This window comes from Malania oleifera, chromosome 5 (assembly GCF_029873635.1).
Source record: "Malania oleifera isolate guangnan ecotype guangnan chromosome 5, ASM2987363v1, whole genome shotgun sequence".
Taxonomy (NCBI): domain Eukaryota; kingdom Viridiplantae; phylum Streptophyta; class Magnoliopsida; order Santalales; family Ximeniaceae; genus Malania; species Malania oleifera.
Window position 1 is genome coordinate 61645832 of NC_080421.1, and position 25940 is coordinate 61671771.

General features: G+C 38.4%; 2 non-coding genes across 2 annotated transcripts; one reads left to right on the forward strand and one right to left on the reverse strand.

The window, feature by feature from the left end:
- Positions 1-6667: 6667 nt before the first annotated feature.
- On the forward strand, positions 6668-6773 carry LOC131156848 (small nucleolar RNA R71). Its single transcript, XR_009137117.1, has one exon. It is a non-coding gene; the product is annotated as a small nucleolar RNA R71 (small nucleolar RNA).
- A 5738-nt stretch (positions 6774-12511) lies between these two features.
- Positions 12512-12617, reverse strand: LOC131156831 (small nucleolar RNA R71). Its single transcript, XR_009137101.1, has one exon. It is a non-coding gene; the product is annotated as a small nucleolar RNA R71 (small nucleolar RNA).
- Positions 12618-25940: the final 13323 nt, after the last annotated feature.

Sequence of the window (25940 nt, forward strand, 5' to 3'; positions counted from 1 at the left end):
AATTTTTATCAATCACCTTACTTAAACCAACCAACAATCCAATGTATATACAATATTACAAATTCAATTCTCAGCACTTCAACAGATAAAATTCAAGGTCAGTTTTTCTTTTTAGTAAATATCAAAGACAATATCAATTTCAGAAAATTTATCTTAAATGCCATGCAATTTTATTTCAATGAAATAATCTATTTCACACGATATCCCTTAGTTGTAATATTCAGGAATTCAATATTTAAGCTTAATCTGAATTTTCAATCCAACAAAGACAGTCAATATAGTTCCTTGTTCAAAATCAGTATTCCAAACAAATCCCAATATCTAGCAAGTTCTCAACAATTAAATAAGCATACACACAATTTATATATTTATAAGAATATAAAAAGATTAAGGGAAGATGAGAGGAAGACTAGATTTTTTTCAAGGTTTGGCCAGCGGCCTACGTCCTTGCCTCAAGCAACGTGCTGTGACGATTTCCTTTCCCAACTTTGTTACCAGGTGAAGTAAAGCCTCTCTCCATTCAAGGTAGAGATCCCTCGCTAACGAGAACAACCCTCACGCTAGGCAACAATTCAACAATCTTGAATCGTAAAAAATGAAAACAAGAACAAGGAACAAATATTGTTGGTACATTGAAATACTCTTAAAAGAGAAGATTTGTACAATGTTAGAATTGATTTACTTCAATCAAAATACAATATAGAAGATGAAGCTTAGAGTAATATCACCAGGGTTCTGATTTAAAATTGAGAATTTCAGCAGAGGAGATTAGAAATTCATGAATTAATTTAACAACAACACAACAATATTTTAGAAAGGCTTTTCAGCAAGATAACTATGAATATATGATTCGTACGTGCTTGATGATGTTTATAATTAAAATATCAAGTATATATATAGAGTAATAAAGTATCTTACCATTTTTCCCAAGTTTCCTCTTAGTTTGGGAGCCAAGAAATCAATTTTGGAAACTTTACAAACGCTTTTTTTTTCTTCTAAGTTATAACATAACCTTCAGTCAACTAAGGCCTGAGGGTCAATCTCCTAATATTTTTAAGTTTAGCATATTTTGAAAACTAGTGCCAAGTCAATTGACTGTATTTTCAAGGGTTAGTTGACTACTTTGGTTATGCTTGCTTATAAATAGCCAAAGCAATATATCAGTCGCCTGTCCTCTTGGTAATCCTTTGTTCTTCAAAATTCGGTTTCAAAACTTAGCTTTGATCTTGGAAAAATGTATGAGAGACTTTATGAAAATATTTTCCATGATTTAAAAACAAGTCTCTAAGTAAATGATATTTCCTAAGAGCTTCAAACATTCATATTGAAATTGTAAATTACTTACATAAGACTTTTAAAAAATAAAAATTTCTAAGCAAGTTTTCATGCTTTAGCTTCTATTTTGTGTCCATCTTGAACTCTTTCTTCAATATGCTTTAACTTCATCAGTACTCATGGCTTCAAGCACAAGCTTTATTCAAGCTCTTCAAACACTCAAACTTGATCTTATGATAACATTTGAGCCCTGAAACTTTACTTAAATAAATGTGTTAAGTATTCTTGATTTGTTATCTTCAAAACGAGATTAAGCCTTATTAGGCCAACAATCTCCCACTTTTTGTTATCTTACCCTTATGATTTGGGTGTCGGTTCTCAGGGACTCAGGTGCAATTATTAACCACTTCCAATCTAGTTTACTACAAATTTGTGTAAAAAAGGGAAAAAAAGGTGAGATTTTTCGAATGTTTTTCTAACAACTACCAAAAGCATGTACATCTATATTAACACTACTCCTAGAAAGCAAGTCTTAGATTATGTATCAAGCCTAGATTGTTGTGTGTGCTAACTATGTCCAACCAACTGCCTGTCTTAGGCTAAACAATTAAGTGAACCATTCGATGGCATAGGGTAGTGAAGGTACACCAATCGTCTAGAGCACGATTGGGAACTGAAGTATACTCTATCACAACGATCACGAGATCACCCCGTACATGGACTGTAGCCTGCCTAATCCGTACAAGTGAATGAATCCCTAGCTAGGCTATCCTTTACCCTAGGGTCTCAACACAATCAAAGATGTAAACTTTGCATGAAAATTAAAGTGCGGGTATTTAAATGAAAGCATGTAAAGAAAGCATGTAAACATCCTTCAATTACAACTCAAACGTCTGTCACTAGTCCTCGAGCAAAGTCAAAAACTAAGAAAACTAAGAAAATCCTATCTATCTCCTTTTTCGTGGGAAACATGGTTACATTTACCGTATGCAACAAGGCTTTAAACCCTTAGGTTGATCCTAGTGGACAAGTTCTAGTCTCGTGAGGGTTTCTAGGGTGATACCCACAAACACCAATTCCAATGAACATTAAATGAAAATACATGCATCAAAAATATACTATTTTAAATACAAGAATATGACCTAATTACATATAAGCTCTTTCATCCATAACTTTGTTATATACGCAACTCCAAAGCAAATTACTCATGCAAGTGTCAATATTATACAGCCATCAAGAACAACATATTCACAGAATTATCCAGCAATTACACTTCGGAGTTAATATAATCATATAAATTCGAACATAAATAGGTTAAATCATAAGGCATGTGTAAAGTGCATGACTCGTTACACTGAGGATATCTAGGGACACCTACAGAACGGTTGTCTTGACTTAGGCTCATTGGTATATCCTCAAAAATACTTAAGAAGATGGGTTCACTCGTCATATGTGAGGAGTGTTGTGATCAAACATCCCATATATTTTAAGGAACAAACGCTAAGATATGGTGTGAATTGGTCTGAAGGGAATTTAGCCTATTTTTGAGGTGTTGGGTCCTTTACTCTAGCATCTTCTTACCTACTCGTCATATCCAACCAAGACCACCCTAGATCAACTTATTCATAGACCAAGCATAAATACATCTTAGGTATTAGGCAGTTGAAGAATCTTTATATGTGTAGAACATGTGTCGTGTCCCTAGCTTGACCTTTGTTGTATTCATGGAGCAGGTGTTCTATTTTTTATTTATTTATTTATTATTATCTCTCATTCTTCAACTCATTTTCTTCATTTTACTTATTTCCTTTTCATGGTTAGCTAGGATAATCATTACAACTATTTGCGTCTTCATGCCACCAATGGGAATTAAACTCGAACAGGAGTCCATGAAATAAATCTATCTTTAGGAGTGGCTCAGTCTTCACATCTTGAGTAGGCTACAAGACCTAGGTTTCTATCTCACCACTAGATGTCACCTCTAAGCTAGCAAGTCAAGAATAAAGACTAGTATATAAAGAATAACCAGAAAAAGGAAAGTTGTGTTTCAAAAACTCAGAGTTTGACGTCAATAACTCAAGAAATGAATTAACGGCTCAACAATACCTCAAAAGGTGTCACAGTCGCCACGAGTGTTCTCTTAGTGCTTTCAAGGACCCCTAAGTGCTACAAATCACGCGTAAGTGTGTTTTCAGCCTCATGAGATACCATATGAATACAAGCATTTATACAACTATATTAACACGAATGAATCATTAGTCAACTCACATAGAGTGAGACAACAATACATAGACTATATCATGTGAAACTATACATAAGTAACCCACTACATTGTTAGTGCATAATAAGGTCATATAAATGATAAGCCTATGCATGTAGCATATAGGTGATATAGACGTATGTAAAGGGCCCTATAAATAGTGTTAACATGGCATAAAACAGATACTGCTCACTGGATTTTTTTTTTTTTAGAAGTGTCATTTTTGTGCTTTGAAATGTGCCATGTAGTGGTTTCCTACCCCCTACCCCCAACTTAAAGCTTCAGTGTCCTCACTAAAGTGTGGAAAGGAAAAACCTAGAGAATGGGAGAGGAAACATAGCATGGTGCAGTTAGATCGATCAATGCACCTGCATAAGAAATAACCATAATATCTAGAGATAGCATGCATGCACTAATACACTAAAGCATAAAAGAAAAAGCAAAAGCAAAAGCACCATATAATTCTATTAAACCAAAGGCAGTACAAATTATATATGCCATCAAGAGAATAGGTACAACCCTTCCAAAATCATGGTGATGCGCAAGTCAAAAGAAAATACAAATAAGAGAAAAGAAATGAAATAAAAAGAAAGAAGATAATATATACACAGAGAGCGCATCAAAAGATCCCAAGAACTAGCCCTAGCCTAATCTGAGTCAATAGCACCCCCAACTTACCTATGACTTACTCTAAGGACCCTAAACACTATCTACTCTACAATGTACAACCTATGGACTCAAAGAAGAAAAAAAAAGAAAAGAAATACAATTGGGTTGCCTCCCAAAAGTGCTAAGTTTACTGTCTTCAGCCAGACGCGATGAATGCTCAGTTCGAACTCACCCAGGTTCGAGAGTAGGGACATCTTCCACCATTACCTTCCAAAACCATTGTTCACTTACCCATAATCTTCCCTCTAGGATGGAGACCATGGCATCAACGACAACCATTTTCTCATATGGGTCCTCCAGGCCAAATATGGAGGGGCTCTCCGGTTGAAGTATAACCTCTAGGGGATCCCTCCACAGAATTAAGGGGGGCACTTCCTGAACACGTTCACCGATCATGTCAATGTCCACAACTTGGACATTATTGGGTGGATGTAGGGCCTTATTGGGAGGATGTGCTGGAACGTTGGAGAAAGTAGGAAGATTTTTGAACCTAGCTTTCCAGGGCCTTATTTCTTGGTTAGAGGTAGATTTACAAATAGCAGAGATACGCGCACCCATGTCCTCTAAATCTAAAGTAGAGGACCGATCAAATGGAGGCCTATCCTCAAGGGAATTTTTTAAAGGAGCTGAAGGGGCATCCTTCTTAACACCTTTATCAATAATGTCTACATCGTCACATGGGACGTCTTATGATGGGTGCTAGGGGGCATAGAACACATTCCGCAGGAGCTACATGTTGTCGAAGGATATATCCATAACACCGGTCCTACACTAGATGCATGCATTAGATGTGGCTAAGAATGGGCAACCCAGAAGGACTGAAACCTGTTTCTTGGTCAGGTCGGTAGGCTCCATGTATAAAACAATGAAATCAATTGGCTAAAAGAACCTATCGACCTTTACTAGGACATCGTCGACAACTCTCTGGGGTTTCTTTACAGATCGGTCAGCTAAACTCAAGGTGACTGGGGTGGGTTTCAATTCTCCCAAACAGAATTTTTTGTAAACCGAGTAAGGAAGCAGGTTCACACTCGCTCCCAAATCTAAGAGGGCCCTATCGATTGTGTAATCACCAATTACACATGAGATGGTGGCAATGCCAGGGTCCTTAAGTTTGGGGGGAGTAGAACCTAAAAGAATTGAGCTCAAATTCACGGTCAATTTGACTCTTTTGTTCAAGTGCACCTTGGATTTGCGCTTTTGAGTGCACAAGTCCTTGAGGAACTTAGCATAAGTAGGCACTTTCTTGATGACATCTAAGAGAGGAAGGTTGATCTTTACTTGCCTGAATGTGTCCATGATGGACTCAATATTGGTTTCCTTCTTAGATTTAGAATATACTTGAAGGGCTGCAGGGTATGGCGCTGGAGGGACAAAATGGGGAAATGCTCCATCATTGGAAAGGAAAGGTGTCTCGGTATCAACTATCGGACTAGGAGGAGGAGGGTTACATGGTTCATCTTTGGGTTCTGTCCTCATCTTTCCTCTACCCTTTTTCTTGGTATAACTTCTCCCTGACCCTATTGTTTATCTCCCTACCACTCCAGTGAGTGGTTATGACTTGGGCTTGCGCATTACATAACAAAGTTCTAGCAACCGGCTCGCATTCTACCCTATATTGGCCCTTAAGGTTCATTTGAGGCTGACTCGGTAATTTACCCTCATCTCTTCTACTAAAAGAGGTGGCTAGTTTGCCCAAGGTGGCATCTAACTTAGCAATGGACTAGGAGTGGGAGTGGAGGAGTTGCCGAACTACGCGACGATTAGCCTCAATGCCCTTGAGGGTTTTAAACTCTGTTTCTTGGAAAGAATCATATGTAGGTAGTGGAGGAGATGGTTGTTGAAAAGATGATGGTCTAGGGGGCAGGAACGGGAGGATTTTGAGAGTTTTGATACGAGCGAGGAGGTGTAGCAGTGGGTGATATATGAGGTCATTGTGCTTGAAAACCTGTAGCTTGTGGCCTCAAAGAGAAATTAGGATGCTGATTCCACCTAGAATTGTATGTATCTGATTATGGGTCATTAGATAGCCCATCATACCAATTATGAGAAGCCTTAACTTCCTCCTACACAAAAACAAGCTGGGAAGATGCATGGGGGTAATTGTAGCAAGCATGTGAAGGATCAGAACAGATGGCGCAGACTTCTGCACATGCTGTTGGCTGTGGTTGCTATCCTAAGGACAAGAGCCGGTCTAACTTTTGAACTATTGGGTGCAATGTGGGTGCTAGGTCATGGCCTGCGGCTAGCTCATAGACTTCCTTAGTTTTGGAAGTGGAGGGTTTGGATGGTCTACGGGTAGCAACAGTATGCTGATGAGAATTCTTGGCAAGGTTCTTAAAGAGAGCCTATGCCTCATTCTTGTGTTTGGTGAGAAAAGTACCTCCACAAAAAGCATCTACCATTGACCTATCTTGCTCAGCCAATCCTTTGTAAAAGGTATGAACTAATTGCCACCTAGGGACTTGGTGATGTGGGCATGTATGCAGAAGGTCCCTAAAGCACTCCCAGGTCTCAAAAAATAGTTCCCCATCCAATTGTGAGAAACTAGTGATTGCCCTTCGCAACTGTTTAGTCTTCCCAATTGGGAAGTACTTCTTTATGAACTCATGCTACATGGTGGCCTAATTGGTCATCGAGTTCAGCTCTAAGGACGTCAGCCAATATTTGGCTTTATCCTTAAGAGAGAATGAGAAAAGCCTTAAGCGAAGGGCGTCATCATCAAAATTATGGATGTGGATGGTGGAACATATTTCAAGAAATTCATCTAGATCCATAAGAATTTTCATTTGAATTTCCATAAAAATTGGGAAGCATTGAGATAATAGAAGGTTTGATCTCGAATTGTGCCGCCTCAACATCCGTATATTAGATATAAGACGGTAATGTGTAGGTATTGGGTACAAAGTAGTCCCTAAGAGGTCTAAGTGGTTGCTCCACCACCACAGGTTGGTGGGGAGCTTGGGGTTCCGAATTTTGAGCAGTGGGATCCAGATTGCGTTCGGCCATTACCTTGGGTTGGGATGACTCAGCGGACTCGAGACTAGAGGTGGGTTTCCTAAGAAACCTTCAGGATCTCTCAATCTTGGGGTCTATAGGTACTAGCTCAGGATCTAGAGAATGCAAGCCCAGCATACACAAATAAAGCACATAGAATCAAGACTTCAGTATATAAAACAAAAACAAAATAAAAGAAAAGAAAGAAAAAACAAAGAAATAATATGCTAAACTAGAAATTAGCTAATAATCGTGAACTAGTCCCCGACAACAGCGCCAAAATTTGGTAGGCTCGCCAAGGCTTGGGTCCTTAACTACCAAAAATAAAAATTTATAACCAAATTATCCCAAGTTCAGTAGAACAATGAGTAAGTCGGGTGTCGATTCTTAGAGACTCAGGTGCTGTTATTAACCACTTACAATCTAGTTTACTACAACTTTGTGTAAAAAAGGGAAAAAGTTGAGATTTTTCAAATATTTTTCTAACAACTACTGAAAGCATGTACATATATATTAACACTACTCCAAGAAAGTAGGTATCATATTATGTATCAAGCCTAGATTGTCGTGTGCGCTAACTATGTCCAATCAACTATCCATCTTAGGCTAAACAATCAAGTGAACCATTCGATGGCATAGGGTAGCGAAGGTGTACCAATCGTTTGGAGCACGATTAGGAACTAGGGTATAATCTATCATAATGATCACGAGATCACCCTGTACATGGACTGTAGCCTAATTCGTACAAGTAAATGAATCCCTAGCTAGGCTATCCTTTACCCTAGGGTCTTAACACAATTAAAGATGTAAAATTTGCATGAAAATTAAAGTGCGGGTATTTAAATGAAAGCATGTAAAGAAAGCACGTAAAAATCCTTCAATTGCAACTTGAACGTTTGTCACTAATGACTAGGAATATAGTCAAAAGGACCATTTATCTATGTAGCAGCACAAGGAACTCATAGGTTGTCATCGGCCTTTAAAGAATCCTTGCACAACCAGTATAGCAATTGAAGGGAAAAGTAGTAAATCTAACCTACTTGGCTCTCAATGGCTTTTTAGGCTTGTCACTAACCTAAGAGAGGCCAAAGAGGAACCCTAAGAACATATTTGAAGCTAATATTTATACCCAAAAGGGTTTATAAGGTTTAAATTTTAAAACAGGAAAGTTATGCAAAAAAATCACGCATAGAAGATCGTTAGTTTCGACCTAGTCACACCCTGCTTTTCTCCTAGTCGCGACCTGGTTGAGGCTGCTGGTCGAGATCTAGACCTGGTCACCCTTGTAGATCTTGCTGGTCGAGCTGATGGATGAGATCTAGACTTGGTCACCCCTATACGTTTTGCTGGTCGAGCTGATGGTTGAGATCTAGACCTGGTCGCCCTTGAGGGTCACTTGGTTGATCACTTGGTTGAACTTTGTAGCATTTCTTCTTCAGTCTGAACCTAGGAGTCTAGAACTTGAGACTTGGTTGCCCCTATGGTAGCTAGTCGCAGCACATGGTCAAACAAAGTCCTTTATCCTCTTTCATTACATTGAGGCTTTAGGAGCTTGGCCGAGCAGCTAATTTGAGCTTTAAGTATCCCAAATACTCCCTTGGCTTCTCATAATCCTTAACCCTTTGGTTTTAACTTGTTTTTCCTAAAACACGAACAAACCTTGCATAACTCTGAAATATGTTAACAAAGGGCATATACATAATAAAAGGAGACAAAACAAAGGTAGTTGAGGGCCTAAAATCATACATTTTAGGGACTCATCACTTATAGAAGTGTTCATTGGGGTCCTCAATGGCTTTCCCCCTTCTATGTCAAATTTCTTAAGTAAGTCATTTAGCTTGCTTGATCTGAAGACCAAGGAAATATGTCATCTCTCCCATCATACTCATCTTAAACTCGTCCTGCATGCATTTTGCGAAGTCTTTGCATAATTCCTCATTAGTAGCACCAAAGGTAATGTCATCCACATATATCTGGATAATGAGAATATCTTTGTCTTTAGATTGAATAAACAGAGTGCTATCAATTTTTCCTCTTGAAAAGCCATTTTTCTATAAAAGCCACTTAGTCACTCATACCAAGCTCTAGGAGTTTGCTTTAGTCCGTATAAGGCTTTTTTTAGTCTAAACACATGATTAGGACAATGAAAATTCTCAAATCCTAAAGGTTGTGCAACATATACTTCATTTATAAATCCATTTAAGAATGCACTCTTCTTATCCATTTGATAAATTTAAAATCTTTGTGAGATGCATAAGTTAGTAGCATTCTTATTGCTTCCATTCTAGCTATGGGAGCAAAGGTCTCATTTAATCTATTCCTTCTTCTTAGTTATAACCTTGAGCTACTAGTCTAGCCTTGTTACGCACTATAATGACGTTCTCATCCTTCTTATTCCTAAACACCCATTTGGTGCCAATTACTGAGTGTTCAGTGGGTCTAGGAACTAACTTCCAAACTCTATTTCTTTCGAATCGATTTAACTCTTTTTGCATGGCTGCTATCCATGAGTCATCATTTACTGCTTTGATTATGTTGTTGGGTTCCTCTTGAGATAGGAATGCACAATGACTACACATATTATTTAATAAGGATCTAGTGGATACTCCTCGTGAAGGTTCACCGATGATTTGATCCTTTGGGCGATTCCTTAGAAATTTCCATTCTTGAGGTAATTCAAATTTATCTAGAGGGCTATCATCTAAAGATGAACTTGATTCCTTACTCTTATCTTTTACTTCTTGAATTTCTAAGTCTTCTAGTCTTTGTTTAATTTTAGCTTCAATTCCTCAATATCAGAGGGTTTTGAGAATGGATTTGCCTCATCCAAAGCTACATGGACTGATTCTATGATTGAAAGAGTCCTTCTGTTGCAGACTCTAAAGGCTTTACGTTTCACTGAATATCCTAAGAAGATTCCTGATGAGTCCCTAAAATGCATGATTTTAGGCCCTTATTTACCTTTGTTTTGTCTTTTTTTATTTTGTATATGCCCTTCGTTGTCATATTTCGTAGTTTTGCAAGGTTTGTTCATGTTTTAGGGAAAACAGGTTAAAACCAAGGAGTTAAGCAATACGAGAAGTCAAGGGAGTATTTGGGATACTCAAAGCTCAAATCAGTTGTCTAGCCAAACTCTTAATGCCTCAACACACATAAAAGAGAAAAAAAGACTCTGTTCAATCATGTGGTGCGACCAGCTAACGCAAGGGGCGACCAGGACAAAAGCCATAGACTCCAAGGTTTAGACTGAAGAAGAAATGTTGCAAGTTTTGACCAAGTGTTCAACCATGTGACCCTCAAGGGCGACCAAATCAAGATATTGAAGCTTATTAAGCCTAAGTACTCGACTAGGAAGACCATGAGGGGCGACCAGGTCGAGTTCCTGAGATGAACTAAAGATTGAAATACTGTGAGTCTCGACCAAGTGCTCGACCAACAAGACTTTGAGGGGTGACTAGGTCTAGATCTCAACCAGCATCTCGACCAGTAACACGACCAGCAAGACCTTGAGGGGCGACTAGGTCTGGATCTCGACCAGTAGCTCGACTTGCAAAAATAGGGGTGCGACCTGGTCTCTAGCGACGATCTTCTACACGAGATTTTGTGCTAAACTTTCCTATTTCGAAATTCAAACCTTGTAAATCCTAATGGGTATAAATATTAGCTAAAAATATGTTCTAGGGGTTCCTCTTTGGCTGATTTTAGGTTAGTGATAGACCTAGAACACCATTGAGAGCCAATGTACATTAGTTTGATTAGATTTCAATATCAGTTATGGATTGTGCAAGAGGTGTTCGACGACTTGTGACAACCGGAGGCACTCTCGTATTTTTCGAGTAGATTAGATGGTTATTCCGTTGCAGGGACAATTATTTGTGAGAGACAACTCGAATACAAAGGATGATTTTTACATGCTTTCAATTTACTACTTTGATTTATAAGCTTTCTTTTAATCACTTTCATTTACTTCTTTTGATTTACTGCTTTAATTCTAATGAAAGATTGCAAATAAGGATAATTACTACTACAGTCTCTACTAGATAAAAGTAGTTGGCTATCGAACCGCAGATGTGTTCGTGATTATTGAGATAGGGTATACTCCGGTTGGCTATGGAACCGCGGAGGTGTTTGTGATTATTGAGATAGGGTATACTTCGGTTCCCGATCATGCTCTGGACAGTTGGTGCACCTTTGCTACCTTGTGCCCTCGAACTACCATCTCCCATTTGGCTTGAGATTCTCGGGTTAGTACTTCTATGGATAGCTGGTGGAGTGTAGTCAGAGGCAAGGCATCCAGCATCTAATTCAAGTTAAAGCATCGCTTTGTAGGAGTAGGGTACTTTAGATTTTACATGCTTTCCATTAGGTGTTAGAAACATTACAAAATTTCCCACCTTTACACTTCATTTTATACAAAGCTCTAATAAACTAATCTGGAAAAAAGGTTGATAGGTGCACTCTAATCCCCCTGGATCGATACCCAACTTCCCCACTTTCTACTGAATTTGGGATTAAGTTAGGTTTTATAAATATTATTTTTGGTAGTTAAAGACCCAAGCCTTGGTGAGCCTACCAAATTTTGGCACCATTGCCGGGGATAAAGTCACGGTTATTAGCCAATTTCTACTTTAGCATGTTATAACTTTGTTTTTCTCTTTGCTCTCATTTTCTTTGATCTTTATTAATTTTTGTTTTCTTTGTTTTGATACTTTGAAGTATTGATTCTATGTGCTTCAAGTGTGTATGCTAGGTTTGCGCTCTTTGGATCCTGAGTTAGTTCCGATAGACCCCAAGATTGAGAGATCTCGTAGGTCCCTTAGGAAACCCACTTTGAATCATGAGTTTGCAGAGTCGTTTGAACTTAAAGAATTGGTGAACGTCCACTGGTTCTCGTTGTTCAATTATCGAAACCCCAATCTCCTCGCCAACCTATGGTGGTGGAGCAACCACTTAAGTCTCTTAGGGACTACTTTGTACCTAGTGCATACACCTCATCGTCTTGCATTCAATATCTTGATGTCAAAGCAGCTCAATTTGAGATCAAAACTTCTTTCATCTCGATGCTTCCCACTTTTTATAGGAATTCAAATGAAAATCCTTTTAAGCATCTAGATGGGTTCCTCGAGATTTGTTCTATCATCTGCATCCACAATTTTGGTGATGATGCCCTCCGCCTTAGGCTTTTCCCATTCTCTTTGAAGGATAAGGCCAAATATTTGCTGATGTTCTTAGAGCCGAACTCGGTGACCAACTGAGCCACCATGCAACACAAGTTCTTGAAAAAGTACTTCCCAATTGGGAAGACTAACCAGCTTAGGAGAGCCATCATTAGTTTCTCATAGATGGGTGGGGAACTATTTTTCGAGACTTGGGAGTGCTTTAAGGACCTGCTACGTCAATGCCCACACCATTAGGTCCCTAAGTGGCAATTGGTTCTGACCTTCTATGAAGGGTTAGATGAATGTGATAGGTTGATGGTAGATGCATCGTGTTGAGGTACTCTCCTCGTCAAACATAAGAATAAGGCTTGGGTTCTCTTCGAGAACCTTGCCGAGAATTCTCAGCAGCATATTGGCTCATAGACCCTAAAAACCGTCCACTTCCAAATCTAGAGTAGTTAATGAGTTGGCCACAGATCATGACCTAGCACCCACCCTGCGCACTATAGTTCAAAAGTTAGATTAGGTATTGTCCTTAGGACAACAACCATAACCTGTGGCATGTGCAAAGGTGTGTTCCATCTGCTTAGACCCCTAACATACATGCTACAATTGCCTATATGCGCCTTCCAAACCTGAGCTTGTGCAAGAAGAAGTTAATTCTACCCATAATTGGTACGATAGGCCGCCAAATGACCCCTACTCCAATACACCAATTCTGGGTGGTGGCAACATCCCCACTGATCTTGGAGGTCACAAGATCCGGGTTTCCAAGCCCAAAGACCTCAAATATCACCCAATGCTCCACCCCCTTGCCTATATAAGAACTTTCAAAATCCTCTCGATACTGCCCCGAGACTATCATCTTTTCAGCAACCATCTCCTCCTCAACCTATGTACGATCCCTTCTAGGAGAAGGTGTTGAAAACCGTCAAGGGCATAAAGGCTAATTGCCATGTAAACTGGAAACTACTCAACTCTCATTCCAAATCTATTGCCAAGTTAGAAGCCACTATGTGGCAACTAGTTACTTCTTTGAGTAGGAGATATGAGAATAAGTTACTGAACTAGTCTATCGTGAACCCTAAGAGTCAATATAGGGTAGAATGTGCACCGGACATTGGACCCGCATCGCATCGTGAGTAGACCTAAGCGATGACCACTCTTCAGAGTGGTAGGATGGTACCCAATAGAGCTAAGGAGAAGTTGAGCATGGGTAAGGGTAAGGAGAAAATGAGGGCAAAATCCAATGTTGAACCTTGTATCACCTCCTCCTCTAGATCAGTGAGCAACCCCAATATTTTCTCTCCCACTACTAAAGGAATACTACCCCATTATGTCCCTCCAGTGCTATACCCTACAACCCTTCAAGAGCTATTTAAATCTAAGAAGAAAAACAATACTAAATCCATCATGGACATATTAAGGCAAGTAAAGATCAACCTTCCTCTCTTTGATATCATCAAGTAGGTGCTTGCTTATGCTAAGTTTCTCAAAGACGTGTGCACCCAAAAGCACAAATCTAAGGTGCACTTGAACAAAGGTGCACTTGAAGAAAAAAGTCAGGTTGACCAAGAATGTGAGATCAATCCTTTTAGGTTATACTCTTCCTAAACTTACGGACCGCGGCGCTACCACCATCTTATGTGTAATTGACAATTATACAATCGATAGGGCCCTTTTAGATTTGGGAGCGAGTGTGAACCTGCTTCTTTACTCGGTCTACAAACAATTCAATTTGGGAGAACTGAAACCAACCCTAGTCACCTTGAAATTAGCTGACCGATCTATAAGAAAACCCCGAGGTGTTGTCGAGGATGTCCTAGTAAAGGTCGATAGGTTCTTTTACCCCATTAATTTCATTGTTTTAGACATGGAGCCTACTAACCCAACCAAGAAACATATTTTGGTCCTTCTGGGTTGCTCATTCTTAGCCACAGCTAATGTATGCATCCAATGTAGGACCGATGTTATGGATATATCCTTCAGCAACATGCAACTTCGGTTGAATGTGTTCCATGCCCCCCCGTACCCATCATATGATGCCTCATGTGAAGATGTAGACATTATTGATGAGGGTGTTGGGAAGGATGCCCCTTCGACTCTTTTGAAAAATCCCCTTGAGGATAGGCCTTGGGTTGATCAGTCATCTACTTTAGGTTTAGAGGACCTGAGTGTGCGTGTCACTAATATTGGTGAGTCGGCCCCTAACCTGGAAAAAAGGCCTTGGAAATCTAGGTTCAAAAATCTTCCCACTCTCTCTAGCGTTCCAACATGTCCTCCCATCGAGGCCCCACCATTACTTGAGTTGAAGCTCCTGCCTGCTTCCCTACATCCACCAGATAAGGTCCAATCTGTGAAAGTTGACATGATTGATAAATGTGTCGAGGAAGTGGCTCCCTCAATTCTGTGGCAGGACCCTCTAGAGGATATACTTCATCCTGATAGCCTCTCTATATCTGGCTTGGAGGACTTGTATGAGCAAATATTTGCTATTGATGCCATAGTCTTTAGCTTAAAGGGAAGACTATGGGTAAGAAAACAATGGTTTAAGGAGGTAATAGTGGAAGATACCTTTCCTTTCGAACCTGGGTGAGTTCGACTTGAGCATTAATTGTGTCTGGTTGAAGACAGTAAACTTAGCGCTTCTGGGAGGCAACCCAATTTTATTTCTTATTGTTCTTTCTCCTTTGAGTTTATAGGTTGTACATTGTAGAGTATATAGTGTTTAGGATCCTTAGAGTAGGTCATAAGTAAGTTGGGGTGCTATTGACTCAGATTAGGCCAGTGCTAGTTCTTGGGATTTTCTTTTGATGCGCTCTCTGTGTATATATTGTCTTCTTTCTTTTTATTTCATTTATTTTCTCTAATTTATATTTTATTTTGTCTTGCACATTACCATGCTTTTGGAAGGGATGTACCTGTTCTCTTGATGATCTATATACATTGTACTGCCTATGAATATAGATGAAAATACAGGGTGTTTTTGGTATCTCCATGTCTTTTTTTTTTTTTTTTTTTTGTTTCAGTGTATTATTTCAATGTCTGGATTTTATGTTTCTTACTTATGTAGGTACTCTGGTTGATTTTTATTGCACCATGTCGTGTTTCCTTCCCATGATTCCCCAATTCTTTTTTTCCACACTTCAATGAGGACATTGAAGTTTTAAGTTGGGGTAGGGGGTGGGAAACCACTACATGACACATTTCAAAGCACAAAAATGACAACTTTTTAAAATATTTTCATGAGCACTGGGTATTTTATGCCATGTTAGCATGTATTATACTCTTTACATACTCTTATATTACCTAGATGTTACATGTATAGGCTTATCAGTTATATGACCTTATTAAGCCCACTAATGAAGTAGTGAGTTGTTTGTGCGTAGTTTCACATAACATAGCCTATGTACAAATATAACACTCTATGTGGGTTCACAAGTGATGCATTTGTGTTAATGTGGTTATGTAAACTCTTGTATTCACATGGTACGTCATGAGACTAAAAATGCACTTACACGTGATTTGTAGCACTTAGGGTTTGTTGATAGGATTAAGAGAACAACCGTGGAGACTATGACACCCTGTCAAACACTGTTGAGCCATTCATTCATTTCTTGAGTCTTGATGTCAAACTTTGAGTTTATGGAACTCAACTTTCCCTTTCTTTCTGAATTTTCTTTACCCACTAGTCTTGGTTCTTGCATTTGTTAGCCTAGAGGTGATGTCTAGTGGGACGATATAAACCTAGGTCTTGTAGCCTACTCAAGACATGAAAATTGAGCCACTCCTAGAAACAAACTTAGTTCATGGACCCATTTTTGAGCTTAAAGTCCCATTGGTGATATGAAGACATAAAAAGTTGTGAAAAATGTCCTAGCTGACCATGAAAGAAAAATAATAAAAAGAATGAGTATAAGAAAAAGAAAAAGAAAAAGAAATGAAAAATATGTAGAGTACCTGCTCTCTATATGAAAAAGTCAAGCTAGGGACACAACACATGATTCTATAAGACTCTTCAATTGTTCGATGCATGAGTTGTATTCACGCTTGGTTTATAAATAGGTTAATCTAGGGTGGTATTGATTGGATGTGGAGAGTAGGTGAGAAGATGCTAAGGTGAAGGACCTGACACCTCATGTTTGGTTGGATCCCATTTTGATGAGACTAGTTTACTCCATGCTTAACGTTAGTTCTTCAAAATATGTGGGATGTTTGATCATGACATCTTCCTCACATATAATAGCGAACCTATCTTTATTGAGTGTTTTTTAGGGTATACTAGTGAGATTGAGTCAAGATAACCATTCTGTAAGTGTCTAAGGGTATTTTGAGTGTGGCAGATCATGCACTTTACACATGCCTTGTGATGTAACCTATCTATGCTTGAATTTACATGATAATGTTAGCTCTGAATTGCAATTGCTAGGTGATTCTCTATGAGTGTATTGTTTTTTATGGTTAGGTATTGTAAAAACTTGCATGAGTAAATTGCTATGGAGTGTGTGTATGATGGATTCATGTATGAAAATACCTGTATATAACTAGGTTATATTCTTGTACGTAAAATGGTATGATTGTGTTGCATGCAATATTATCCGATGTTCACTGAGTTGGTGTTTGTGGGTATTGCCCTGGAAACCCTCACGAGACTACAACTCATCCACTAGGATCAACCTAGGGGTTTAAAGCCTTGTTGCATACTGTAAATGCAACCGTGTTTCCCATGAAAGAGGAGGTAGATAGGATTTTCTTAGTTTCCTTAGTTTTTGCTTTGCTCGAGGACTAGCAAAGTATAAGTTGGAGGTTGTGATGAGTCCCTAAAATACATGATTTTAGGCCCTCATTTTCCTTTGTTTTGTCTTCTTTTATTATGTATATGCCATTCGTTATCATATTTCAGAGTTATACAAGGTTTGTTCCTGTTTCAGGAAAAACAGGTTAAGACCAAGGAATTAAGCAATACGATAAGCCAATGGAGTATTTGGGATACTTAAATCTTAAATCAGCTATCTAGTCAAACCCCTAATGCCTTAGCACATATAAAAGAGATAAAAAAGACTCTGTTTGATCAAGTGGAGCGACCAGCTAACGCAAGGGGCAACTAGGGCAAAAGGTGTAGACTCCAAGGTTCAGATTGAAGAAGAAATGCTGCAAGGTTTGACCAAGTGTTTGACTATATGACCCTCAAGGGGGACCAAGTCGAGATACTGAAGCTTATTGAGCCTAGAAATACCTAGAGTTCCGACCAAGTGCTCGACCAGGAAGACCATGAGGGGCGACTAGGTCGAGTTCAGCTCCCGATCTCGTCTTTGGTAACGTAGACTAATTCTACCCTTAATTGGGTAGTAATTAAGTGTTCTAACCACACAAAAAGATTAGTGGTGACTCCATTCCCGTTTTTCCTGAAAATTTAAACCAAAATTTTTATTTTTCCACCTTGAGGCACACACGCTCCGGGATGTCGTGACAACTTGGCGACTGCGCTGGGGATGCTGTATAGAGAGTCGAGCTAGTAATTAATTAGAAATTATCTTGACTCGACTAAGTGCTCGACTAGCAAGACCTTGAGGGGTGACCAGGTCTAGATCTTAACCAGCATCTTGACCAGCAACTTGACTAGCAATACCTTGAAGGGCGACTAGGTCTAGATCTCGACCAGTAGCTCGACCAGCAAAAATAGGGGTGTGACCTGGTCTCCAACGACGATCTTCTACATGAGATTTTGTGCTAAACTTTCCTATTTCAAAATTCAAACCTTATAAACCATAATGGGTCTGAATATTAGCTACAAATATGTTCTAGGGGTTCCTCTTTGGCTGATTTTAGGTTAGTGACAGTCCTAGAACACCATTGAGAGCCAATGTATATTAGTTGGATTAGATTTCAATATCAGTTCTGGATTGTGCAAGAGGTGTTCAACGGCCTGTGACAACTAGTTGTGCTCTCATATTTTTCGAGTAGATTAGATGGTCATTCTGTTGCAAGGACAGTTGTTTGTGAGAGACAACTCAAATACCAAGTGATGATTTTTTCATGCTTTCAATTTACTGCTTTCATTTATATGCTTTCTTTTAATCGCTTTCATTTACTGTTTTCGATTTATTGCTTTGATTCTAATGAAAGATTGCAGAAAAGGATAAGCACTACTTGTAATGCCCCAAACCCACCAAGTTGGGCCCAAAGATTACATGTTTCATTCACCTGTTTCTGATACCATATGCCACAATAATGTTGTGGAAATAAATATACAAACTCAATTTAAATACTAGAGTCTATCTATAAATTCCACATAAAACATCAGCATCCATTTATTTATATTACATCCAATATTTAAAAACATAAACTATTTTTACATTCACCCCAAAATTTACCAAAATTACTATCCTGGCCGAAGCTCTAAGCTCGATCACCTGATGGACCTAAAAATATAATCATTTGCTAGGGTGAGACACATCTTAGTAAGGAAGAATAAATCATAGCAGTTTGTGGCAGAGAGTTTAAATAAATATAGAATATATATTCATTTTTAATTCATTATCAATAGGAGTTGAGAAAAAGCATCATTAATAACAACACTGACATTTGATATCATACACACATACAAAATTATTTTTTTAGTGATAACTCCTGAGAATAGGGAAGATTAACTGCCCATACAAGTAACTTCCCTCTACTCTAACACTAATATCAGGGCACTCACCTTACTCAGTAAGCTCTCGGACTATGTATATAGCCAAAGTATCCAAGAATAGGGAAGATTACCTGCCCATACAAGTAACTTCCCTCTACTTCGGTACCAAACTGAAAATTATTAGGGCACTCACCTTTCTCAGCAAGCTCTTGGCAGAAAGTTTTACTTTGCCATAAATATACATGTAATTAAATTCACATACCATTTATCTTATCATATCACATTCCACATAAATTATCCACACAGGAGAACACCATCCACACAGGACTCACATCTACACTAGATACACGGTACACACAGGACTCACATCTACACAGGATATAACGTGGCCCACACAGGAATCACTATTCACCAGTATCCAATCCCCATGACCTACCCGTAGTACATCTATAGAACAACCTCCTCAGGCCTGCCAATGCTCTACCCCAATATATAATGAGAATATACGAACTCCTCAAGCCTGCCAATGTATATCATGATTGCATTTAGGCAATATAACGAACTCCTTTGGCTTGCCAACGTTATATTGTAATACACATGAATAACCACACAAACACACACCACATTGTTCATCACACAGTAATCACAAGCAGCCAGTATTCACAACCAATCTTTATTCACAAATGAACTATACTCACAACTAGCCAATGTTCACAATCAAACACTATTTCTCATCAATCAGTACTCACAACAGCCCATATTCGTATCCAGTTAAGTTATGAAAGTTGTATTTCTGCCACGCAATTTTATCCCATATATATTATATATCAAAAATCATTATTTTCTAAATGCCAAACTATTAAGATAAATCATACCTAATATATAAATTTGTATAATCGAATTTAACTGGTTTAAAATTAATAAAAACCTACTATAATTAATTCCCCTTACCTGGTTTCTTAAATTACGCCCGCAAAGACCCCAAACGATGTCCGTGACACTGACCCGATCCCTAATTCAAAAATATGAGTTTATCAACTCAAATCCCAATAAAATGTTATTTTATCATTCCCTAGGCCCTATATATTCCATATTAATAATAAAACTTAAAATACCCTACTTACCCTGATTTTAGGATGGTGCCCCAAAATCCAAACTCAACGATCCACTTCGGCCACTTTGCAGAGAACGATCCTACAAACCTCATGGTGGTTCTGGATCATGAAAATGAACCTTAATGTGGTGAGAATCGAAGAAATAAAAGGGAGAAACAGTAGGGTTTTTGGAGAGAAGAAAGAAAATTTGATTTCCTTTGAAAAAAAAAGGACTCTCTATATATCACCACTGTGCAGAAAACCGTCGCCAGTTTTCTTAAGCCTCAAGAAAATCGTCGCTAATTTTCTCTTTAATCGACCCAAATTTTATCGTTTACCCATTATCGCTCCACAGTAATTCCAAAACCATCGCCGATTTTCTGTTCCCTTTAGAAAATCATCGCCAGTTTTCTCCCCTTCCAGCCAAAAACCTCCTTTTCTCATTTATTTTTATTATTTTATTTTCTTGGGTCTCTACACTGCTATAGTCTCTACTAGATAAAAGTAGTTGGCTACGGAATCGCGGAGGTGTTCATGATCATTGAGACAGGGTATACTCCGGTTCTCGATTGTGCTCTGGACGGTTGGTGCACCCTTGTTGTTATAATTTGTGTATTCTCAAGAGGGGGGATGAATTGGAATTTTAAAGTTTTATCTCCTAGGTTAAATGAGATAGCCGTATAATACAACCTAGGGTCTTTCTATGCAGTTCCAAATGCGCCAATAAATATAATATGGGAAAATTTAAATCATGCGCATCATTGACACCATAACATACATGTGCGGTAAATATAAAGTGTAGAAATATAAACAAGGCACACGATATGTTATCGGGGTTCGGCCAACTGTGCCTACGTCCCCGCCTTTAGCTCGCAGTCTAGAGGATTCCACTAATAGTTCACTTAAGGGTGGAGCGGCACCGTTTACAACTAGGTCAAATTAACACAGGGCTGACCTCAACCTTAACCAGGTCAATTAGCGGGGCTAACCTCAACCTACACGCCTTAACAGGACGACACACCTAGCTTTCCTAACCGGATCTAAGCCAATCCGGGACTATTCTAGGGCTAGTCTCCTTCTTCAGGCCTGTGCCTGGAAACACAACAGTATTTGAAATACAATGAAATGGTACAATGAAAATGATTTCAAGTAAAGCAGATATGTACCCAGTTATTCGCAATCACATACACCACAAATGATATAATAAGTAAGCTCAATGTGGTCTTAAGATGTCTACTCTCAAATAGATTTACTATCGATGTGATTCATGCGTAAAAGTGCAAACCTATATGATCTTTGTATCACTAGATATTCAATATTAATGCTCAAGCAAAGATATTAGCCACACTTCATATATTTCAATCAACAAGTTTTCTCAATACATATATGTATATGAAGCTCTAGCAATGTATAAGTTTGATTTGCAAAAAGAGTTTAATCTTTGTATTCAACTATAGATATAAATCAATGAATATTGCAACAAAGATTTTGCTCACAAAAACAAATATCTCTTTAAAGATTTATCAAGACAAAGCACACTAGATATTTGAAAGTATTTTGAGATGGTTTTTGCAATCCACACCAAATACAAACTTCACAAGGTGTTGCAATGAATGTGCAATACTTGGAAGTTTAATATAAGTCTTCTTAGGAGAGACTTATTAACAAAGTCCCCTAAGAATACTTGGGTTAGCTATCAATTAAAATCGTCAAAAACAATTACGACACATGGGAGAGCAACCCTAGAAGGCAACAACACTTAAATCACACTTACAAAAATGTTTGAGTAGAAGATCTGGTAAGAATAAGTGTTGGAGGATGAGTATTATAAGATTTGGTATTTTTAGAGAATTTCTCCTAATCAAAGATTGCTAATCCTCTCTTAATTTTCTCAAATGAACTCATATATATAGGCATGAGAGAAAATACGACCATTGGGGACCTATTGGGTATTCTTGGGAAAGTTTAATGATGTTTAAAGCATTTTAATCCTGTTTAAAATTATTAACCACGTAAAAAATTAGGAGCAACCCGAGAGGTTCGGTGGACCAGAAATGTTTCGGTCGACCAGGACTCAAGTGGTATGGTCGACCAGGGGTATTTTGAACTGAGTGGTTGGTCGATCGGGGGAGGGCGATTTTCTAAATCTCTGAGTTTCAGTCGACCAGGACATTCTGAACTACCTGGTTTGGTCAACCAGACCATTGGGAATTCTCCCGAGGACCCTCCGGTCGACTAGGTAGTTGGAGTACAAAAGTGGTTGGTCGACCGAGGTCAAATGAACTGTAAGGGCTCAATCGACCGGGAGGTCAAAATGTTGACTCCCAGGTGGTTCGGTCGACCGGGGTCAAATGAACTGTAAGGGCTCAGTCGATCAGACCTTGGTCAACATGTTGACCCGGACCGGTTTCGGTTGATCAGGAGAAAATGACCCATGTGGGTCGGTCGACCGAAAGTACAAGACTTGTACATTTTTGTCCTTTTTCAAGCATGCAATCACCCAGGTCAAATATTCAAACATATGTATGCATGAGTGAGTGTCCTAGGATCATTTTGTGTCTAAATCTAAGACACCAAAAAAATCTGGTGTCGGTCAACCGAAAGATACTTCCTAAGGTCATTTCTAGGTCACTATTTGGTTTGAGCTTACAGATTAAACCATTCATGTGTTGTGTGTGCTTATTACAAACCAATCCCTATTTACTATTACAGACCTTTCTGACTTAAATATTACAGATCCGAATATAAATTACAACAAATAAATTATATCTAGGGTCTTCAAAATCTTCATTTTCCTCTGGGTCTCCGAGTGCCATCATAGGATACTACCAAGAAAAACCTGCACATCAACTCGACAGTCATTAAATACCTGAGTATTTGTCATAATCAAAACAGGGTATGACCCATAGGGTCAACACTTGCTACCTTGTGCCCTCGAATTATCCTCTCCCACTTGGCCTGAGATTCTCAGGTTAGTACTTCTATGGATAGCTGGCGGAGTGTAGTCAGAGGCAAGGCATCTAGTGTCTAATTCAAGTCGAAGCATCTCTTTGTAAGAGTAGGGTACTTTAGATTTTACATGCTTTCCATTGGTTGTTAGAAACACCACAAAAATCCCACCTTTACACTTCTTTTTATACAAAGCTTTAATAAACTAATCTAGAAAAAGGTTGATAACTGCACTCTAATCCTCGTGGATCGATACTCGACTTTCACACTTTCTACTTAACTTGGGATTATGTTAGGTTTTATAAATATTATTTTTGGTAGTTAAGGACCCAAGCCTTGGCGAGCCTTCCAATTCCTTCGTCTAATTTCGTATCAAATTTTCCTAAGTCCTCTTTATTATTCAAAATGAAGCACTTGCTTCCAAACACATGAAAGTAAGATATGTTTGGTATTCTTTCTTTCCAAAGTTCATAGGGTCTTTTCTAAGATTGTCCTATGGAGTCTCTATTCATCAATAATTAAATAGGGTTCTTTACTAACTTTTTCAATGTCAATTATTCTGCCTTTAGCATTGTCTTTGAAGGTGACGACTCATTCGAAAAATGAGTAGCTCAGAAGCTATCCTAAGTATAGGAGTTCTATCATGTAATATTTAGCCCAATTGTCAGATTGTCTCCTTAGGGAATGCAGTTTAAACTCAAATTTTACGTAATTCCAATTAGAAAATAAGAAACAAAAGGGCACTGAACATAGTTCAGATTTGAGTTTTCTGGATTGTTTGAGATTTATTTTAATAAATTAAATAAACATGCAATTTAAATCCTAATTCCTAACATGCACTCGATTTAATAACGAGAAATGGAAATCCTACATTAACAATCGAACAAGAATTGAAACATGCATTGAACTTTGGAATAAAAACTAAAGACAATATCTTTCCTACTTAATTTAAGCACAAAATTAACAAATAAACTCATTCAAACACAAATTCGACAATAACCAAATTTCTAACGCATTTAAAAACTCAAACTAAGATCCGAACTTTAACAACTAAATGATAAACTTAAATAGTAAAAAAAATCAGATTTTAATTAAACCGACTTTAAATTAAATAAAACACAACAAAATTTAAATCCTAAAAGAAATAACTCAAATACTAACTCAAGTAACAATATTAGTTAAGAAGTGAAAGAAAAAAAAAACAAATAAACCTTAATAATAACTCCCAAACACAATTTAAAAACTAAAACTTTAATTAAAATTTTACTAGAAAACATACAATTATTCAATTAATTAAAAGAAATAACAAAATAAAAATAAAACTAAAGGAAGAGAGAAGAGAGAAAAGAAAAAGGAAGAGAAAGAAAAAGAAAGAGAGAGGGAGAGAAAAAACAAATCTGGTCGTGAGCTAGGGGCTGGCCATGGTGGCTGAAGGAACAGTAGCAGCAAGCAGGGAGGAGGCTCGTGACAGTAGTTGGAAATAGAGGAGGCTTCTTGGCAAGTTAGGCTTCAGGTTTGAGGTGGTGTTCACAGGTAGCACAACAGGTGTCTCCGGTTGGCTGGACGTGAGCTGAAGTCACAGCAGCAACACTAGCAACTCAGCTGGTGCTCAGGTTGTAGGGGCAGCAAGGATGGTCTTTAGGTTGTGGCTTCCAGCAACAGTGGCAGAGCAAGGAGGATAAGGGAAGTAAGGGTGAGAGAGAGGAAAGGAGAAGGAGAAGGAAGAGTAAGTGAAGTCGAGAGAGAGAGGGAGAGAAGGGGAAGGAGAGAAGGGAAAGGGAAGCTGAGGAGGGTTCGGGTGTTGTAGGGACTTAAGCTTCTCAGTAGCAAGAAGAAAGGGTAGCAAGCCATGAGCGGCTAGTTGCAGTAGTGAGTAGGGGAAGAGAAGATAAAGGAGAAGGGAAAAGGGAGAAGGGGAGAGAAGAGAAAGGAGAAGAGAGGAGAGGAGAAGGAAGAGAGTTAGGGAAGAGAGAAGGAGGGAGAGGGTGCAGGTCATTAAAGAGAAAGAAAGAAAAAAATATATAGGGGAAGGGGGAGGAAGACCTACACACGGTCTAAAGGATCTGGATCCGACTACATGGCCGGGTCACATCAAGGTAAATATTATATTTTTTTCCCTTTTGCTTCTCCTTTTCTTCTTTATTTTGTTTCCCAGATAACGAGGGTAATTTTGACCATCTTAGAGCCCATATCTCTCAAAATGTAAAACACAAAAGTTGTAGATTATATTCTCATCTTTCTCTAGAATTTTGAATCGTCTCGATTGAAGTTTGGGCGAAAAAATTATGCGCAAATTACGAAACAGTTCCGGTTTTAGCTCCTGATAATTGCCATGTGATAAAAAAAATACCAAAAATTCATAAATTATGTAATAAAATCCAAATATTATAAATAGGATACAATGTTAAATTATTGAGAGTAATTAGGTATTTAATTAAAAATATATGCCTCAATGCATGAATTAAAGCACCTAATTACGCAGTTTAAGCGCGTAATCAGGTGACATGTCCACCATCCTTTAGTATTAGTGAGGTAAACTTGGACTTGTCTCCGGTCATGTGTCTTGAACATCCACTATCCAAGTACCATTTATCTTTTGATAGATTGGACTTAAAACATACCTACAAGAAGGTTTTCAAGGTGTTACTTTTGATACCCAAGCCTTGTTAGGTCTTTTTGATTCAGTTTTAGTTTTAGTTTTGATTCTCCATGCTTTCCTGACTTTGACATTTTTTCTTTTTGTTAGCTTTGGTGCAATCCCAAGAGGAGGGGGGGGGGGTGAATTGGGTATTTACAATTTATCGCCTATGTTAAACCAAATAAGTAGTATTACTTAACCTAGGGTCTGTCTATGCAAATGTAAACCTAATCATTCACAATATAACATACATGTGCAGTAAGTA